The sequence below is a fragment of the Hemiscyllium ocellatum genome, chromosome 26 (assembly GCF_020745735.1).
Source record: "Hemiscyllium ocellatum isolate sHemOce1 chromosome 26, sHemOce1.pat.X.cur, whole genome shotgun sequence".
Classification (NCBI taxonomy): Eukaryota; Metazoa; Chordata; class Chondrichthyes; order Orectolobiformes; family Hemiscylliidae; genus Hemiscyllium; species Hemiscyllium ocellatum.
The window spans coordinates 57,405,864-57,418,851 of record NC_083426.1 but is presented as its reverse complement, the minus strand read 5'-3'; the positions used below and the strand labels follow the sequence as shown (position 1 = coordinate 57,418,851).

General features: G+C 51.6%; 7 non-coding genes across 7 annotated transcripts; all 7 read left to right on the top strand.

The window, feature by feature from the left end:
- The first annotated feature begins 1,146 nt into the window (after positions 1-1,146).
- Positions 1,147-1,220, top strand: trnat-agu (transfer RNA threonine (anticodon AGU)). Its single transcript has one exon. It is a non-coding gene; the product is annotated as a tRNA-Thr (tRNA).
- A 1,499-nt stretch (positions 1,221-2,719) lies between these two features.
- On the top strand, positions 2,720-2,793 carry trnat-agu (transfer RNA threonine (anticodon AGU)). The gene has a single exon. It is a non-coding gene; the product is annotated as a tRNA-Thr (tRNA).
- Positions 2,794-4,293: 1,500 nt separating this feature from the next.
- On the top strand, positions 4,294-4,367 carry trnat-agu (transfer RNA threonine (anticodon AGU)). Its single transcript has one exon. It is a non-coding gene; the product is annotated as a tRNA-Thr (tRNA).
- A 1,500-nt stretch (positions 4,368-5,867) lies between these two features.
- Positions 5,868-5,941, top strand: trnat-agu (transfer RNA threonine (anticodon AGU)). Its single transcript has one exon. It is a non-coding gene; the product is annotated as a tRNA-Thr (tRNA).
- Positions 5,942-7,441: 1,500 nt separating this feature from the next.
- On the top strand, positions 7,442-7,515 carry trnat-agu (transfer RNA threonine (anticodon AGU)). The gene has a single exon. It is a non-coding gene; the product is annotated as a tRNA-Thr (tRNA).
- A 2,463-nt stretch (positions 7,516-9,978) lies between these two features.
- On the top strand, positions 9,979-10,052 carry trnat-agu (transfer RNA threonine (anticodon AGU)). The gene has a single exon. It is a non-coding gene; the product is annotated as a tRNA-Thr (tRNA).
- Positions 10,053-12,517: 2,465 nt separating this feature from the next.
- On the top strand, positions 12,518-12,591 carry trnat-agu (transfer RNA threonine (anticodon AGU)). Its single transcript has one exon. It is a non-coding gene; the product is annotated as a tRNA-Thr (tRNA).
- Positions 12,592-12,988: the final 397 nt, after the last annotated feature.

The following is a 12,988-nucleotide window of genomic DNA, read 5'->3' as shown; positions in this document are numbered from 1 at the left end:
CTCCTTCTCCTCGAGTGGGAGTGCAGTTGTCTTTTGTTTTTCTGCTGGAGAAGGGAAAGAGAAACATTGCTGCTGAAGGTGGTTATGGAGTGATGGACAGTCACCACAGTGTGTACAACTCACTTGGCAAGGTTTCCTCTCAGCGTCACTTGAGGGGTGGGGTCGGGGGGCTGGGGTGTGGGCGGGGTCCCTGCTTAGCAATCCGAGTTTGCAAATTCCAGACCTGGATACAACTCCCAGTCTGGTCATGAAGCTTTATTGCTCTTCTTGTGAATTATCCGATTGAAAACGAATTCCTAGTTACTCACAGAATGCACCCGCTGATCCTGCCAGAGTCAGCCCAGTGATTGTTTGCATTCATCTAGAAGGGCAAAGGCAGCAGATACACGGGTAAACTACCTCCGCAAATCCCCCTGCTATCATCTCAGCTTTCTGAGTTGGAACGATCTCGCTGTCGCTTCACTATCGCTGGGTCAAAGTCCTGGAACCCCCAACCCTAGCAGTCTCACGGTTGGAGCTCCGTGCAGAGGAGTTCAAGGCTTCAGGAAAGTGACTCATCTCCCTGATCTGTCGGGTAATCAGGGAGGGGCAGTGAACCCTACCCGATCGAGTGACGGCGATATCCCGGGAATCCGTTTCTTAAAAGGGGCAGGTCCTAAGCGGACACCTGCTATCGGTCGGGAATAAGTTGAGAACTGGAGCGAGGGAGTGTAATCAAAGTGAAAGACAATGACCACCGCGAGGCATGAGGCAGGAAGTGAGTGTAGAGCTGCTGCTACAAAGCTCAGAGTTAGTGCTAATGGATCACCCTTCGCTGTTCACTGTTTACACTGACTCCTGCTCAGTTCCCTGCAGTGACACTTTTCCTCTTGGTGTGAGGTTCCCTCTGAGCGTAATGACACCCTTAATGGGCCCACAGAGGATGACACATCCTCTTTATCCTGTCAGTTTAAAGAGGTGAAAGCCTCGAATACAAGAGCAGACTGTGTTTTTCTGTGCCGTTTGCGTGGAGAATGTTGAGTCGTGAACTCTCTCTCCTTTGCAATTCTCACTGAGCAAGATTGAGACGGAAAGCACACTGCCGAGTTTGTCTGATCAAGTGATGAATGAACTGCACCTGAGCACGATCGCGGGCAGTCGCCATCAGGCGCCATGGCTTAGTTGGATAAAGCGCCTGTCTAGTAAACAGGAGATCCTGGGTTCGAATCCCAGTGGTGCCTGCTTGCTGTGTCCAAAGTTCGCGTGTGCTTCTTCTGGCCCGCGCAGAGCTGCCGGTCAAACAGCCGAACGTTCTGTCGCGCTGTCTTATGATTTGGCGATCCTGGTATTATTCCAGCAGTCACTGTTTCTTCTACCTGGAATTTCTTCCCGCTGTTCCACAAGCTCTCCTGCTTCTCATTCACTAGTTTTCGACCACCTTCATTCCCAGGTCGGTGGGAACAACGACGTGAGATGGAGACACTGCAGACTTACCAGGGACTGCTGTGGCAAACGCGCACACACACTCCACCAGCCGAACACCCTCATTCTCTGCTGTCACCGTTCATTCATTTTACACCAACAGAAATTAGATCCTCCTTCTCCTCGAGTGGGAGTGCAGTTGTCTTTTGTTTTTCTGCTGGAGAAGGGAAAGAGAAACATTGCTGCTGAAGGTGGTTATGGAGTGATGGACAGTCACCACAGTGTGTACAACTCACTTGGCAAGGTTTCCTCTCAGCGTCACTTGAGGGGTGGGGTCGGGGGGCTGGGGTGTGGGCGGGGTCCCTGCTTAGCAATCCGAGTTTGCAAATTCCAGACCTGGATACAACTCCCAGTCTGGTCATGAAGCTTTATTGCTCTTCTTGTGAATTATCCGATTGAAAACGAATTCCTAGTTACGCACAGAATGCACCCGCTGATCCTGCCAGAGTCAGCCCAGTGATTGTTTGCATTCATCTAGAAGGGCAAAGGCAGCAGATACACGGGTAAACTACCTCCGCAAATCCCCCTGCTATCATCTCAGCTTTCTGAGTTGGAAGATCTCGCTGTCGCTTCACTATCGCTGGGTCAAAGTCCTGGAACCCCCAACCCTAGCAGTCTCACGGTTGGAGCTCCGTGCAGAGGAGTTCAAGGCTTCAGGAAAGTGACTCATCCCCCTGATCTGTCGGGTAATCAGGGAGGGGCAGTGAACCCTACCCGATCGAGTGACGGCGATATCCCGGGAATCCGTTTCTTAAAAGGGGCAGGTCCTAAGCGGACACCTGCTATCGGTCGGGAATAAGTTGAGAACTGGAGCGAGGGAGTGTAATCAAAGTGAAAGACAATGACCACCGCGAGGCATGAGGCAGGAAGTGAGTGTAGAGCTGCTGCTACAAAGCTCAGAGTTAGTGCTAATGGATCACCCTTCGCTGTTCACTGTTTACACTGACTCCTGCTCAGTTCCCTGCAGTGACACTTTTCCTCTTGGTGTGAGGTTCCCTCTGAGCGTAATGACACCCTTAATGGGCCCACAGAGGATGACACATCCTCTTTATCCTGTCAGTTTAAAGAGGTGAAAGCCTCGAATACAAGAGCAGACTGTGTTTTTCTGTGCCGTTTGCGTGGAGAATGTTGAGTCGTGAACTCTCTCTCCTTTGCAATTCTCACTGAGCAAGATTGAGACGGAAAGCACACTGCCGAGTTTGTCTGATCAAGTGATGAATGAACTGCACCTGAGCACGATCGCGGGCAGTCGCCATCAGGCGCCATGGCTTAGTTGGATAAAGCGCCTGTCTAGTAAACAGGAGATCCTGGGTTCGAATCCCAGTGGTGCCTGCTTGCTGTGTCCAAAGTTCGCGTGTGCTTCTTCTGGCCCGAGCAGAGCTGCCGGTCAAACAGCCGAACGTTCTGTCGCGCTGTCTTATGATTTGGCGATCCTGGTATTATTCCAGCAGTCACTGTTTCTTCTACCTGGAATTTCTTCCCGCTGTTCCACAAGCTCTCCTGCTTCTCATTCACTAGTTTTCGACCACCTTCATTCCCAGGTCGGTGGGAACAACGACGTGAGATGGAGACACTGCAGACTTACCAGGGACTGCTGTGGCAAACGCGCACACACACTCCACCAGCCGAACACCCTCATTCTCTGCTGTCACCGTTCATTCATTTTACACCAACAGAAATTAGATCCTCCTTCTCCTCGAGTGGGAGTGCAGTTGTCTTTTGTTTTTCTGCTGGAGAAGGGAAAGAGAAACATTGCTGCTGAAGGTGGTTATGGAGTGATGGACAGTCACCACAGTGTGTACAACTCACTTGGCAAGGTTTCCTCTCAGCGTCACTTGAGGGGTGGGGTCGGGGGGCTGGGGTGCGGGCGGGGTCCCTGCTTAGCAATCCTAGTTTGCAAATTCCAGACCTGGATACAACTCCCAGTCTGGTCATGAAGCTTTATTGCTCTTCTTGTGAATTATCCGATTGAAAACGAATTCCTAGTTACGCACAGAATGCACCCGCTGATCCTGCCAGAGTCAGCCCAGTGATTGTTTGCATTCATCTAGAAGGGCAAAGGCAGCAGATACACGGGTAAACTACCTCCGCAAATCCCCCTGCTATCATCTCAGCTTTCTGAGTTGGAACGATCTCGCTGTCGCTTCACTATCGCTGGGTCAAAGTCCTGGAACCCCCAACCCTAGCAGTCTCACGGTTGGAGCTCCGTGCAGAGGAGTTCAAGGCTTCAGGAAAGTGACTCATCTCCCTGATCTGTCGGGTAATCAGGGAGGGGCAGTGAACCCTACCCGATCGAGTGACGGCGATATCCCGGGAATCCGTTTCTTAAAAGGGGCAGGTCCTAAGCGGACACCTGCTATCGGTCGGGAATAAGTTGAGAACTGGAGCGAGGGAGTGTAATCAAAGTGAAAGACAATGACCACCGCGAGGCATGAGGCAGGAAGTGAGTGTAGAGCTGCTGCTACAAAGCTCAGAGTTAGTGCTAATGGATCACCCTTCGCTGTTCACTGTTTACACTGACTCCTGCTCAGTTCCCTGCAGTGACACTTTTCCTCTTGGTGTGAGGTTCCCTCTGAGCGTAATGACACCCTTAATGGGCCCACAGAGGATGACACATCCTCTTTATCCTGTCAGTTTAAAGAGGTGAAAGCCTCGAATACAAGAGCAGACTGTGTTTTTCTGTGCCGTTTGCGTGGAGAATGTTGAGTCGTGAACTCTCTCTCCTTTGCAATTCTCACTGAGCAAGATTGAGACGGAAAGCACACTGCCGAGTTTGTCTGATCAAGTGATGAATGAACTGCACCTGAGCACGATCGCGGGCAGTCGCCATCAGGCGCCATGGCTTAGTTGGATAAAGCGCCTGTCTAGTAAACAGGAGATCCTGGGTTCGAATCCCAGTGGTGCCTGCTTGCTGTGTCCAAAGTTCGCGTGTGCTTCTTCTGGCCCGAGCAGAGCTGCCGGTCAAACAGCCGAACGTTCTGTCGCGCTGTCTTATGATTTGGCGATCCTGGTATTATTCCAGCAGTCACTGTTTCTTCTACCTGGAATTTCTTCCCGCTGTTCCACAAGCTCTCCTGCTTCTCATTCACTAGTTTTCGACCACCTTCATTCCCAGGTCGGTGGGAACAACGACGTGAGATGGAGACACTGCAGACTTACCAGGGACTGCTGTGGCAAACGCGCACACACACTCCACCAGCCGAACACCCTCATTCTCTGCTGTCACCGTTCATTCATTTTACACCAACAGAAATTAGATCCTCCTTCTCCTCGAGTGGGAGTGCAGTTGTCTTTTGTTTTTCTGCTGGAGAAGGGAAAGAGAAACATTGCTGCTGAAGGTGGTTATGGAGTGATGGACAGTCACCACAGTGTGTACAACTCACTTGGCAAGGTTTCCTCTCAGCGTCACTTGAGGGGTGGGGTCGGGGGGCTGGGGTGCGGGCGGGGTCCCTGCTTAGCAATCCTAGTTTGCAAATTCCAGACCTGGATACAACTCCCAGTCTGGTCATGAAGCTTTATTGCTCTTCTTGTGAATTATCCGATTGAAAACGAATTCCTAGTTACGCACAGAATGCACCCGCTGATCCTGCCAGAGTCAGCCCAGTGATTGTTTGCATTCATCTAGAAGGGCAAAGGCAGCAGATACACGGGTAAACTACCTCCGCAAATCCCCCTGCTATCATCTCAGCTTTCTGAGTTGGAACGATCTCGCTGTCGCTTCACTATCGCTGGGTCAAAGTCCTGGAACCCCCAACCCTAGCAGTCTCACGGTTGGAGCTCCGTGCAGAGGAGTTCAAGGCTTCAGGAAAGTGACTCATCTCCCTGATCTGTCGGGTAATCAGGGAGGGGCAGTGAACCCTACCCGATCGAGTGACGGCGATATCCCGGGAATCCGTTTCTTAAAAGGGGCAGGTCCTAAGCGGACACCTGCTATCGGTCGGGAATAAGTTGAGAACTGGAGCGAGGGAGTGTAATCAAAGTGAAAGACAATGACCACCGCGAGGCATGAGGCAGGAAGTGAGTGTAGAGCTGCTGCTACAAAGCTCAGAGTTAGTGCTAATGGATCACCCTTCGCTGTTCACTGTTTACACTGACTCCTGCTCAGTTCCCTGCAGTGACACTTTTCCTCTTGGTGTGAGGTTCCCTCTGAGCGTAATGACACCCTTAATGGGCCCACAGAGGATGACACATCCTCTTTATCCTGTCAGTTTAAAGAGGTGAAAGCCTCGAATACAAGAGCAGACTGTGTTTTTCTGTGCCGTTTGCGTGGAGAATGTTGAGTCGTGAACTCTCTCTCCTTTGCAATTCTCACTGAGCAAGATTGAGACGGAAAGCACACTGCCGAGTTTGTCTGTTCAAGTGATGAATGAACTGCACCTGAGCACGATCGCGGGCCGTCGCCATCAGGCGCCATGGCTTAGTTGGATAAAGCGCCTGTCTAGTAAACAGGAGATCCTGGGTTCGAATCCCAGTGGTGCCTGCTTGCTGTGTCCAAAGTTCGCGTGTGCTTCTTCTGGCCCGAGCAGAGCTGCCGGTCAAACAGCCGAACGTTCTGTCGCGCTGTCTTATGATTTGGCGATCCTGGTATTATTCCAGCAGTCACTGTTTCTTCTACCTGGAATTTCTTCCCGCTGTTCCACAAGCTCTCCTGCTTCTCATTCACTAGTTTTCGACCACCTTCATTCCCAGGTCGGTGGGAACAACGACGTGAGATGGAGACACTGCAGACTTACCAGGGACTGCTGTGGCAAACGCGCACACACACTCCACCAGCCGAACACCCTCATTCTCTGCTGTCACCGTTCATTCATTTTACACCAACAGAAATTAGATCCTCCTTCTCCTCGAGTGGGAGTGCAGTTGTCTTTTGTTTTTCTGCTGGAGAAGGGAAAGAGAAACATTGCTGCTGAAGGTGGTTATGGAGTGATGGACAGTCACCACAGTGTGTACAACTCACTTGGCAAGGTTTCCTCTCAGCGTCACTTGAGGGGTGGGGTCGGGGGGCTGGGGTGTGGGCGGGGTCCCTGCTTAGCAATCCGAGTTTGCAAATTCCAGACCTGGATACAACTCCCAGTCTGGTCATGAAGCTTTATTGCTCTTCTTGTGAATTATCCGATTGAAAACGAATTCCTAGTTACGCACAGAATGCACCCGCTGATCCTGCCAGAGTCAGCCCAGTGATTGTTTGCATTCATCTAGAAGGGCAAAGGCAGCAGATACACGGGTAAACTACCTCCGCAAATCCCCCTGCTATCATCTCAGCTTTCTGAGTTGGAACGATCTCGCTGTCGCTTCACTATCGCTGGGTCAAAGTCCTGGAACCCCCAACCCTAGCAGTCTCACGGTTGGAGCTCCGTGCAGAGGAGTTCAAGGCTTCAGGAAAGTGACTCATCTCCCTGATCTGTCGGGTAATCAGGGAGGGGCAGTGAACCCTACCCGATCGAGTGACGGCGATATCCCGGGAATCCGTTTCTTAAAAGGGGCAGGTCCTAAGCGGACACCTGCTATCGGTCGGGAATAAGTTGAGAACTGGAGCGAGGGAGTGTAATCAAAGTGAAAGACAATGACCACCGCGAGGCATGAGGCAGGAAGTGAGTGTAGAGCTGCTGCTACAAAGCTCAGAGTTAGTGCTAATGGATCACCCTTCGCTGTTCACTGTTTACACTGACTCCTGCTCAGTTCCCTGCAGTGACACTTTTCCTCTTGGTGTGAGGTTCCCTCTGAGCGTAATGACACCCTTAATGGGCCCACAGAGGATGACACATCCTCTTTATCCTGTCAGTTTAAAGAGGTGAAAGCCTCGAATACAAGAGCAGACTGTGTTTTTCTGTGCCGTTTGCGTGGAGAATGTTGAGTCGTGAACTCTCTCTCCTTTGCAATTCTCACTGAGCAAGATTGAGACGGAAAGCACACTGCCGAGTTTGTCTGTTCAAGTGATGAATGAACTGCACCTGAGCACGATCGCGGGCCGTCGCCATCAGGCGCCATGGCTTAGTTGGATAAAGCGCCTGTCTAGTAAACAGGAGATCCTGGGTTCGAATCCCAGTGGTGCCTGCTTGCTGTGTCCAAAGTTCGCGTGTGCTTCTTCTGCCCCGAGCAGAGCTGCCGGTCAAACAGCCGAACGTTCTGTCGCGCTGTCTTATGATTTGGCGATCCTGGTATTATTCCAGCAGTCACTGTTTCTTCTACCTGGAATTTCTTCCCGCTGTTCCACAAGCTCTCCTGCTTCTCATTCACTAGTTTTCGACCACCTTCATTCCCAGGTCGGTGGGAACAACGACGTGAGATGGAGACACTGCAGACTTACCAGGGACTGCTGTGGCAAACGCGCACACACACTCCACCAGCCGAACACCCTCATTCTCTGCTGTCACCGTTCATTCATTTTACACCAACAGAAATTAGATCCTCCTTCTCCTCGAGTGGGAGTGCAGTTGTCTTTTGTTTTTCTGCTGGAGAAGGGAAAGAGAAACATTGCTGCTGAAGGTGGTTATGGAGTGATGGACAGTCACCACAGTGTGTACAACTCACTTGGCAAGGTTTCCTCTCAGCGTCACTTGAGGGGTGGGGTCGGGGGGCTGGGGTGTGGGCGGGGTCCCTGCTTAGCAATCCGAGTTTGCAAAGTCCAGACCTGGATACAACTCCCAGTCTGGTCATGAAGCTTTATTGCTCTTCTTGTGAATTATCCGATTGAAAACGAATTCCTAGTTACGCACAGAATGCACCCGCTGATCCTGCCAGAGTCAGCCCAGTGATTGTTTGCATTCATCTAGAAGGGCAAAGGCAGCAGATACACGGGTAAACTACCTCCGCAAATCCCCCTGCTATCATCTCAGCTTTCTGAGTTGGAAGATCTCGCTGTCGCTTCACTATCGCTGGGTCAAAGTCCTGGAACCCCCAACCCTAGCAGTCTCACGGTTGGAGCTCCGTGCAGAGGAGTTCAAGGCTTCAGGAAAGTGACTCATCTCCCTGATCTGTCGGGTAATCAGGGAGGGGCAGTGAACCCTACCCGATCGAGTGACGGCGATATCCCGGGAATCCGTTTCTTAAAAGGGGCAGGTCCTAAGCGGACACCTGCTATCGGTCGGGAATAAGTTGAGAACTGGAGCGAGGGAGTGTAATCAAAGTGAAAGACAATGACCACCGCGAGGCATGAGGCAGGAAGTGAGTGTAGAGCTGCTGCTACAAAGCTCAGAGTTAGTGCTAATGGATCACCCTTCGCTGTTCACTGTTTACACTGACTCCTGCTCAGTTCCCTGCAGTGACACTTTTCCTCTTGGTGTGAGGTTCCCTCTGAGCGTAATGACACCCTTAATGGGCCCCCAGTGGTGCCTGCTTGCTGTGTCCAAAGTTCGCGTGTGCTTCTTCTGGCCCGAGCAGAGCTGCCGGTCAAACAGCCGAACGTTCTGTCGCGCTGTCTTATGATTTGGCGATCCTGGTATTATTCCAGCAGTCACTGTTTCTTCTACCTGGAATTTCTTCCCGCTGTTCCACAAGCTCTCCTGCTTCTCATTCATTAGTTTTCGACCACCTTCATTCCCAGGTCGGTGGGAACAACGACGTGAGATGGAGACACTGCAGACTTACCAGGGACTGCTGTGGCAAACGCGCACACACACTCCACCAGCCGAACACCCTCATTCTCTGCTGTCACCGTTCATTCATTTTACACCAACAGAAATTAGATCCTCCTTCTCCTCGAGTGGGAGTGCAGTTGTCTTTTGTTTTTCTGCTGGAGAAGGGAAAGAGAAACATTGCTGCTGAAGGTGGTTATGGAGTGATGGACAGTCACCACAGTGTGTACAACTCACTTGGCAAGGTTTCCTCTCAGCGTCACTTGAGGGGTGGGGTCGGGGGGCTGGGGTGCGGGCGGGGTCTCACGGTTGGAGCTCCGTGCAGAGGAGTTCAAGGCTTCAGGAAAGTGACTCATCTCCCTGATCTGTCGGGTAATCAGGGAGGGGCAGTGAACCCTACCCGATCGAGTGACGGCGATATCCCGGGAATCCGTTTCTTAAAAGGGGCAGGTCCTAAGCGGACACCTGCTATCGGTCGGGAATAAGTTGAGAACTGGAGCGAGGGAGTGTAATCAAAGTGAAAGACAATGACCACCGCGAGGCATGAGGCAGGAAGTGAGTGTAGAGCTGCTGCTACAAAGCTCAGAGTTAGTGCTAATGGATCACCCTTCGCTGTTCACTGTTTACACTGACTCCTGCTCAGTTCCCCCAGTGACACTTTTCCTCTTGGTGTGAGGTTCCCTCTGAGCGTAATGACACCCTTAATGGGCCCACAGAGGATGACACATCCTCTTTATCCTGTCAGTTTAAAGAGGTGAAAGCCTCGAATACAAGAGCAGACTGTGTTTTTCTGTGCCGTTTGCGTGGAGAATGTTGAGTCGTGAACTCTCTCTCCTTTGCAATTCTCACTGAGCAAGATTGAGACGGAAAGCACACTGCCGAGTTTGTCTGTTCAAGTGATGAATGAACTGCACCTGAGCACGATCGCGGGCCGTCGCCATCAGGCGCCATGGCTTAGTTGGATAAAGCGCCTGTCTAGTAAACAGGAGATCCTGGGTTCGAATCCCAGTGGTGCCTGCTTGCTGTGTCCAAAGTTCGCGTGTGCTTCTTCTGCCCCGAGCAGAGCTGCCGGTCAAACAGCCGAACGTTCTGTCGCGCTGTCTTATGATTTGGCGATCCTGGTATTATTCCAGCAGTCACTGTTTCTTCTACCTGGAATTTCTTCCCGCTGTTCCACAAGCTCTCCTGCTTCTCATTCACTAGTTTTCGACCACCTTCATTCCCAGGTCGGTGGGAACAACGACGTGAGATGGAGACACTGCAGACTTACCAGGGACTGCTGTGGCAAACGCGCACACACACTCCACCAGCCGAACACCCTCATTCTCTGCTGTCACCGTTCATTCATTTTACACCAACAGAAATTAGATCCTCCTTCTCCTCGAGTGGGAGTGCAGTTGTCTTTTGTTTTTCTGCTGGAGAAGGGAAAGAGAAACATTGCTGCTGAAGGTGGTTATGGAGTGATGGACAGTCACCACAGTGTGTACAACTCACTTGGCAAGGTTTCCTCTCAGCGTCACTTGAGGGGTGGGGTCGGGGGGCTGGGGTGTGGGCGGGGTCCCTGCTTAGCAATCCGAGTTTGCAAAGTCCAGACCTGGATACAACTCCCAGTCTGGTCATGAAGCTTTATTGCTCTTCTTGTGAATTATCCGATTGAAAACGAATTCCTAGTTACGCACAGAATGCACCCGCTGATCCTGCCAGAGTCAGCCCAGTGATTGTTTGCATTCATCTAGAAGGGCAAAGGCAGCAGATACACGGGTAAACTACCTCCGCAAATCCCCCTGCTATCATCTCAGCTTTCTGAGTTGGAAAGATCTCGCTGTCGCTTCACTATCGCTGGGTCAAAGTCCTGGAACCCCCAACCCTAGCAGTCTCACGGTTGGAGCTCCGTGCAGAGGAGTTCAAGGCTTCAGGAAAGTGACTCATCTCCCTGATCTGTCGGGTAATCAGGGAGGGGCAGTGAACCCTACCCGATCGAGTGACGGCGATATCCCGGGAATCCGTTTCTTAAAAGGGGCAGGTCCTAAGCGGACACCTGCTATCGGTCGGGAATAAGTTGAGAACTGGAGCGAGGGAGTGTAATCAAAGTGAAAGACAATGACCACCGCGAGGCATGAGGCAGGAAGTGAGTGTAGAGCTGCTGCTACAAAGCTCAGAGTTAGTGCTAATGGATCACCCTTCGCTGTTCACTGTTTACACTGACTCCTGCTCAGTTCCCTGCAGTGACACTTTTCCTCTTGGTGTGAGGTTCCCTCTGAGCGTAATGACACCCTTAATGGGCCCCCAGTGGTGCCTGCTTGCTGTGTCCAAAGTTCGCGTGTGCTTCTTCTGGCCCGAGCAGAGCTGCCGGTCAAACAGCCGAACGTTCTGTCGCGCTGTCTTATGATTTGGCGATCCTGGTATTATTCCAGCAGTCACTGTTTCTTCTACCTGGAATTTCTTCCCGCTGTTCCACAAGCTCTCCTGCTTCTCATTCATTAGTTTTCGACCACCTTCATTCCCAGGTCGGTGGGAACAACGACGTGAGATGGAGACACTGCAGACTTACCAGGGACTGCTGTGGCAAACGCGCACACACACTCCACCAGCCGAACACCCTCATTCTCTGCTGTCACCGTTCATTCATTTTACACCAACAGAAATTAGATCCTCCTTCTCCTCGAGTGGGAGTGCAGTTGTCTTTTGTTTTTCTGCTGGAGAAGGGAAAGAGAAACATTGCTGCTGAAGGTGGTTATGGAGTGATGGACAGTCACCACAGTGTGTACAACTCACTTGGCAAGGTTTCCTCTCAGCGTCACTTGAGGGGTGGGGTCGGGGGGCTGGGGTGCGGGCGGGGTCTCACGGTTGGAGCTCCGTGCAGAGGAGTTCAAGGCTTCAGGAAAGTGAATCATCTCCCTGATCTGTCGGGTAATCAGGGAGGGGCAGTGAACCCTACCCGATCGAGTGACGGCGATATCCCGGGAATCCGTTTCTTAAAAGGGGCAGGTCCTAAGCGGACACCTGCTATCGGTCGGGAATAAGTTGAGAACTGGAGCGAGGGAGTGTAATCAAAGTGAAAGACAATGACCACCGCGAGGCATGAGGCAGGAAGTGAGTGTAGAGCTGCTGCTACAAAGCTCAGAGTTAGTGCTAATGGATCACCCTTCGCTGTTCACTGTTTACACTGACTCCTGCTCAGTTCCCTGCAGTGACACTTTTCCTCTTGGTGTGAGGTTCCCTCTGAGCGTAATGACACCCTTAATGGGCCCACAGAGGATGACACATCCTCTTTATCCTGTCAGTTTAAAGAGGTGAAAGCCTCGAATACAAGAGCAGACTGTGTTTTTCTGTGCCGTTTGCGTGGAGAATGTTGAGTCGTGAACTCTCTCTCCTTTGCAATTCTCACTGAGCAAGATTGAGACGGAAAGCACACTGCCGAGTTTGTCTGATCAAGTGATGAATGAACTGCACCTGAGCACGATCGCGGGCCGTCGCCATCAGGCGCCATGGCTTAGTTGGATAAAGCGCCTGTCTAGTAAACAGGAGATCCTGGGTTCGAATCCCAGTGGTGCCTGCTTGCTGTGTCCAAAGTTCGCGTGTGCTTCTTCTGGCCCGAGCAGAGCTGCCGGTCAAACAGCCGAACGTTCTGTCGCGCTGTCTTATGATTTGGCGATCCTGGTATTATTCCAGCAGTCACTGTTTCTTCTACCTGGAATTTCTTCCCGCTGTTCCACAAGCTCTCCTGCTTCTCATTCACTAGTTTTCGACCACCTTCATTCCCAGGTCGGTGGGAACAACGACGTGAGATGGAGACACTGCAGACTTACCAGGGACTGCTGTGGCAAACGCGCACACACACTCCACCAGCCGAACACCCTCATTCTCTGCTGTCACCGTTCATTCATTTTACACCAACAGAAATTAGATCCTCCTTCTCCTCGAGTGGGAGTGCAGTTGTCTTTTGTTTTTCT